Below are 7137 nucleotides of genomic sequence, written 5' to 3'. Positions count from 1 at the left end.
AATTTGAACAGGGTGCTTTTTACCCCCTCGTCCAAGTCACTGATGAAGATGTTGAACAGTGCGGGCCCAAGGACCGAGCCCTGCGGAACCCCACTGCCCACATCCCTCCAAGTCCAAAATGACCCATCCACTACCACTCCCTGGGTGCGGCCCTCCAGCCAGTTGGCGACCCAATTGACTGTGTGGGGGTTGACACCACAGCCCCCCAGTTTCTTAATGAGAACAGGGTGAGAGACAGTGTCGAAGGCCTTCCGAAAGTCCAGAAAGACGATGTCCACTGCTACCCCTGCATCTAAGGATTTGGTGATCTGGTCATAGAAGGCCACCAGGTTGGTCTGACAGGACCTGCCTGTAATGAACCCATGTTGGTTACCCCTAAGCATAATGTCCCCTGCTGGCCCTTCATGGATATGCGCCAGAATAATTTTCTCAAAAAGCTTGGCCAGGATCGAAGTAAGACTAACCGGCCTATAGTTTCCCAGGTCTTCCTTCTTTCCCTTTTTGACAATGGGAACCACATTGGCCCTCTTCCAGTCCTCTGACACCACACCACACTATGGCTTGGTGGGGCTCTCAGTGGTGTGGGAGAAATGCCAGGCCAGTTACCACCCCGGTGAAAAGTGCATAGGGGTGCCTTAACCCCAGCTCTCACATTCAGGTGGGTCATTTATCATTGAAGGTAGTTGGGGCCAGGCATTGCTGCGCCCACCTGAGTGGTGCAGGGGGAAGACCCTGAGGAGCAAGAGTTGGGGCCAGGCATGGCTGTGGCCACCTGAGCCCTGTGGGGTGTAAGACCCAGAAAGGGCCAGGCAAAGCTACGGCCACCTGAGCCCCACTGGGAAGGGAATCCCCATGGCCCAAGGGACGGGGTGGATATGTGGAGCCCCATGGAGGGAGACAACCAGACAGCTGGGAGCCCAGTATTATCTGAGTTTACAGAGTTGCCCTGGGAAGGGGCCAGGGCAAGCTTAGACCAAGTCAGGTAATTAGCTGGCCACTACCCAGGTGAGGGTCATGGGAAAGGCCCAAAGATTGTACATCTGCCACCCAAAGTATGAGATAGCTAGATTCTATGCCTTAAGGGGCCTGCTCCAAGAGGGAGCAAGGCCGTACAAGTTGTTGACGTGTGAAAGAGAACCTGTACAAGGGGTTGAAGTGTGAGAGGCCCTAATGAGAGGAGGGCAGTATGAATGTGTGTGCATCTGAGGTGTGACAATGAGCCTAAGCTTGGTCCAGCTGTAGGCTGGGAGCAGTGTCATCTGGATGCCATCTGTGAGGCTTGGGATGTGGTGTAGTGGAGAAACGGAGCCACAGATAGTACCCCTTGGCATTGGGGCAACAATGGGCAGCCTCCCACTGTAATTAACCCCTTAATTAGGTAACAATAAGGTGAGACAAGTGAGTGACATGCCCAGAGGCAGGTGGGGAAATGAGCACTGTGGCAGATTAGGGACACTCACTTTGCCACAAGGGTGAGTCCTATATGCTACTTAATTCCCTCTTCAGGCTTGTTTTGAGAACACAAGTGCTTGGTAGACCTCTCCACTGGGAAGAATGTCATCCATTGAGAATCTGAGCCATGCACTTGATCTTATATCCATTGAACCGAACCACTTGTACACTGGACTAACCCTCTTATTTTTTAGTATGAAGAAATGTCCTTGTAAAATGGGGAAAAGCTTTGAAATATTCAAGACAAAAATAAACTCCATAGGAAAAAAAAAGTAAAAAAAAAACTTCCTTAGGTTAAATTCCCCACAAAATTACACTTTTGTAAAATGGAAAAAAACAACTGTTGGGTGAATTTATTTATTTATTTATTTATTTATTTTTTAAAAACCAAAAAAGTTTGCAAAAGAATAGTTTAGGGAGCCAGCTAATTAGTTGGCTCCCAAGCCTTCACTGTTCACCATCACCCCATCTTGACCTACACTCCTCACTCACGAAGATATACTTTTCCCATTGGTTTCTCCTATAATAAGCATCTACTGCTGTATCTTGAGTTGTTGATTCATTGTCTTGTTTATTAAATACATAGAAGTTTTCAAATGTGTAGGCCTAGGCCTAGATCACAGTGGGGAATTATTTTGCCTGGAGGGCTGCTTAATGAGTTTTTGTGAGCTGTTGAGGGCCACAAAGGTGTCCTGACCCCTTGACAAGAGCCTTGTCCCTCATCACCATCTTGGCACCGGAAGTCCTGCCCCTAACCCCTTACCTTTGCCACTGGAAGTCCCTCCCCTTGTCTCCAGAAGTACTCCTTTTGGGAGGTAGGGGTTGCCATCTAAACCAGAAAAAAAAAATATTACTATAAGTCAAACATCTACTATAACGTAACTTAATTTAATTACAAAAATTGTCATGATTTGTGTTTTCATAGTGTATATAGATGTGACTGCATAATAGGTTAAAAATAAAGTCCTACTCTTGTATTTTGTGTGTGGGGTGGGGTGTGGTTGGAGGGGTGTGTGTGTATGTGCATGTGTGGTTTGAGAGGGGGGTATGGTTGTATGTGTGGGAGGTGTAGGGTATGTTGGGGGGTGTATATGCAGGGTGTGGATGTGTGTGGTTTGTGAGGTATGAGGAAGGATGCAGATGTGATGGCCGTCTATGTACTTTTCCCCACCACCCCTCCTGCCAATGGCATACAGACCCTGTTTCTGGCAGCAGCATTAGCAGCAGGCAAGGTCCCTTGGGACATTCATGGCTTGCACAGGTGCTGCCACCTAGCAGTGCATGGCTCCAGCCAGCACATGATGGCAAGGAGCACAGCCAGGCTGGTCTGCCTCTATCACACAGGGGTCTCCATGGTACACGTGCAGCTCCCACACTCATGTGCCACCTAGGGAAGTCCCGAGTGATGGAGCTGACTGCTGCCATGGAAGCAGGGGTTGGGGATCCCCAACACTTCCAGTGGAGTCTGGACAGCTGCATGTGGTGGGAAAGGCAGCCAGCTCCATTACATGGCGCTTCTTCTGGTGGCATGTGAGTGCCATGAGCTGTACATGCATTGTGGGTAGCCCTGCACGATAGAGGCAAACTGGCCTGGCTGCACTTCTTGTAGCCACATGCAGTGCTGGCCAGAGTTGTGTTTTGCCAGGTAGCAGCACCACAAGCACCCCAAGGGCTCCTGCCTGTTGCTTCCGCTGGTGGTGGTGAGGGCTGTGCACCATGGGGTGGGGGGTCCCCACAGCCTCCCACACTCCCCCACACCCACACTGTGCCAACCTATGTACCACACTCCTGCCACCCCCCTGTATGGCCAGGGTTCTCGTGGCACATCATGGAGCCTGCCCAGCCTGGAAGCACACAGTTCCTACTCCATGGCTGGGACCCGTGTGGCATGGCACAGAGCCAGCCCTGCCAAGCCTGGTGTGCTAGAGTGCCAGGAGCCACAGGAAGTCCTGTGCCATCAGGCTGGGCCAGCTTTGAGCCTCTGTATGGTGCCCCGGCATTGTAGCTTGCAGCAGCATGTGGAGGCACAGAGCCAGAGTCCCACGAGCCCCGAAGAGTGGGGTCATCTCTAGTGGTCCTTTCCCCCCACCCCCAGGCCTGTTCTTACCTGAATTTCTACTCTCAGATGGAGGGAGGGCTGGAGAACAGCTGCAGGGTTGCCAGGGCAGAAGTCTATGCTAGGCAGAAGCTTCCAGTCTCCAGAAGCTTCTGGGGTTGGGACAGGGCAGGGCCAGGTGGGTCAAGCTGCGGTTGGGTTGGTCACATAGCAACCAGAGCCTGAGCTGCTTGCTGTTACAGCCAGCACCTCCTGTTGCTGATTCCTTGTTGGCTTTGAGATAGGCAGCTACCAACGGGTAATAATTGTCTACATTTTAGAGGTGCCCTGAAGGGCCGTATTTTGCCTGCCCGTGGCCCAGATTATGTAGGGTTCCACACTTTTTCTCATGTCTTGGAATAGAGGAATGTTTTTGCTAATAGAACTGCAGGTGTAGTCTGACATAAATGCATGAAATATTTGCTAACTATATTATTGTGCTAGAACATCATGTAAAATAGGTAGGATGGTGGAGATCCTATTGAAGAAATCTGCAGCAACTTTAGTCTACGATTCTCATAGATCTGCAGAGGGACTTTCCATCCTGTCCTATTGTACTTGAAGACTTTCACTGTGGCCAAAATGAATGAAATGGTAAATAAGGGGTAACTGCCTCTAGGAAAAGTTAAAAACAAGTAATTTTTAATTTACCAAGTTGTTTTGTTAGTTTCCTAGTCGTCTACATCTTCCATATGGCAATGCTGGATACATGTATGATATTTAGTTAGATCATCTAAACAAGTATTTAAGTGCTGCAGAAGGAAATGATGAACTCAGTAATACCTGTGGGTCCCCATTGTAAGGGCAGTATTTCAAACTAAATAATGTTCTTTCTACTGTTATTTCTTTGGGACCCAAAGGGCCCAGTCAGAATCAGGACCAATTGTGCCATGCGATATGTTGTTCTGTATATCAGAATAGTCTCTGTTCCTTAAAATGATGAAAATCTAATTTAAGAAAACACATAAGTTCTTCAAATAATAGGAAGAATGGCAGAGAAAGTATAACAGTAGGACTGATAGGTTGCTATGCTCACAAGGGTTGGTAATGTGCTCTGTTTGCTGGCTGTGACTCATTCAAACTAAATATCAGGCACCCCAAACTCCAGTAGTGTTGAGTATTTCCAGTTTGTATCCTTTAAATGAACTGTATTTTCAGACTACAAGGCATCAGTAATATTTAACAAACATCCAATTTAATGATAGGTATTGGCTAGATGTCATTTAGGCTAAAGTATTATGCTACAACAATGGTCCCCAACTAGTGGATGTTCATCCACTGGTAGGTCTTGGAGCCTCTTGTGGTAGATATTGGAGACTCTTGGAGTCAATTCGAGGTTGGGGTGGGAGCCTGAGTGCCCACGTGCAGGCACAGATGTGCCCCAGTCCAGCAGATCAGTCAATGGGGGAGGGAAGGGGCAGGGGCTAGATTCAGGCCCCACAGAGAGGGACAGTGCCGCAGAGGCAGAAGCAGGGGTGAGTTGAGTGGGGCCTCAGCCAGGTGGGCCTTACTTACTGAGCTGGCGCACCCCCAAATAATTTTTCTTGATCTGCACCCCTCCCTCCCCGTTTCCTCCTCACAGGCTTAGTTGCTGGGCAGGGCAGGGGGGCCATGAGGGGGCTGGGAGAGTGGGGAGGGGACCATGGGGGGACCCATTCCTGCTCCCCCAGTCCTCCTGAGAGCCCCCCATGGCTGTCCTGCTGGCCCAGCTTCCGGCCCTTTAAAAAAAAAAAAGGGCCTCCCACTTACTGGCTGCTGGGACTTCTGGGGGCTTATGGCAGAGCTGCCCACATAGCATGGGGCAGTGGGAAGCAGCAGGGATTGCCCCCTGCCTGGCAGCAGATAAGTGGGGATTTTTTTTCTTAAAGGGCTGGGGGCTGGGCTGGGTGAGGCAGTCATAGGTGAGACTGAGAGAGTGGGCATGGGTCAGGGAGCTCGTGGCAGAGCCCCCCATGTGGCATGGGGCAGGGGGGATCACCTCCCCCCCTGGCAGCACCTGGTGTATGAAGGCTTTTCTTTAAGGAGCCGGGAGCTGGGAGAGTGGGTAGGGTGGCCATTGAGAGTGGGCGGGGGATGGGGTAGATTTAGTTGTGGCCACATCTCTGAATCAGATTGAGCTGAATCGATTCAGGACAGTGATTTGAATTTCTGTCCCCACAAACTGGCCAAATCCAAATCCAAAGCAAATACTACCTGCTTCACACAGGCCTACTATTGCCTCCCTACCCAAAACAAGCTGAGAACCTCTTTGCTTTCCCCCAGCAAAAAAAAAAAAATAGGTATTTTTTTTTTCCTTCATTCCCCCTCAGCCTTCAAAATGCTTTTAGGAATGACATATCTACTTCCTTCCCAAACATATCAATCTCTATTTTAGACAGTGTTGCAGTGAAAGATTTATACTGCTGTACAGGTATATTTCACAAGGATTTACTAAATCATAACGATTCCTGTCTCCCCACTCACTGACATACTTTTTGCTTGTCAGTTAAATCAGGTAAATGATTTCTTCTTTTCAAGATTAAGAGGCCAGTTTGAATGTCCTCATTAATGCGAAGCAGACTTGCTGGGTTGCATGCCACTGATTGACCTACAATTGTATGACACATTAGAAACTGGGGAAATTAAAATTGGATTATCTGTTTTACCCTCTCAAGCTAAGCTTTTCTGGCACCAGAGTATTGTTAATATTTCCCTTCTAATACATTTTCTGTGCCAGAGGTATTTCCAAGAAGATAGAAAAAAATGAAAAAGAAAAAAGCATATATACAGCACAACAGAAAATGGCCTTATCTTGAATTTGGGGGACTGACAATGTTCAATATCGAGTCACAGTCTAAATCATATATCATTCAGCAGTATAGACACTGTACTGAGATGGCTAGAGCATTTACTTACACAGAGAAAAATCTGACTGTCTCAGTCACACTGTATGTCTAGAATATAGATGTTTGTCCTGAAACTGGATCATTTAAAAGAAAAAAGAAAAAGAAAAGGGGAAAAAAATCCCTTTTCATTCATGAGAGAAGACCAAAGGGAAGATAGTTCAGATAGCCTGATTGTACTTGATTTCGAGAGCTTTGGAGTTCTTTTGCACCAATTGATTTTAAGTGGGGGTGTGGGTTTATAGCAGTGCTGAAAATTGTGCCCTCCCTATACTAAATAATAAAAACAAATAGGCCTGGGACCAAACCAAACATAGTATCTGAGCGTGCGGATGGGCAGCTGTTATATTTTGTTGGAGCCAGTGTCTAGTGTGACAGTTCTGTTTTCGTGGGTAGGCAAAACATTTTGGAGAGGAAGGGATTGAGTACTCGATCTGAGCAAAGTCATATAGACCATATATGATTCACTGTTCACAAATGATGCAGAGTTCTCTTAAGTAAACAGAAATCTTTCCATTGACTTCAGCAGGCTTTCAATCAGGCCGTTAACTTGGGGAGCAGAATTTTAACTACTCTTTTGGTAATTGAAGTTTCATAGATATTAGGGCTGGAAGGGACTCGGGAGATCATCGAGTCCAGCCCCCTGCCCAAAGGGAAGGAAGTCAGCTGGGGTCATAGGATCCCAGCAAGATAAGCATCCCATTTACT

This window comes from Crocodylus porosus, unplaced genomic scaffold, assembly GCF_001723895.1.
Source record: "Crocodylus porosus isolate Cpor-Errol unplaced genomic scaffold, CroPor_comp1, whole genome shotgun sequence".
NCBI classification, from domain to species: Eukaryota; Metazoa; Chordata; order Crocodylia; family Crocodylidae; genus Crocodylus; species Crocodylus porosus.
This window is presented reverse-complemented; position numbering follows the sequence as displayed.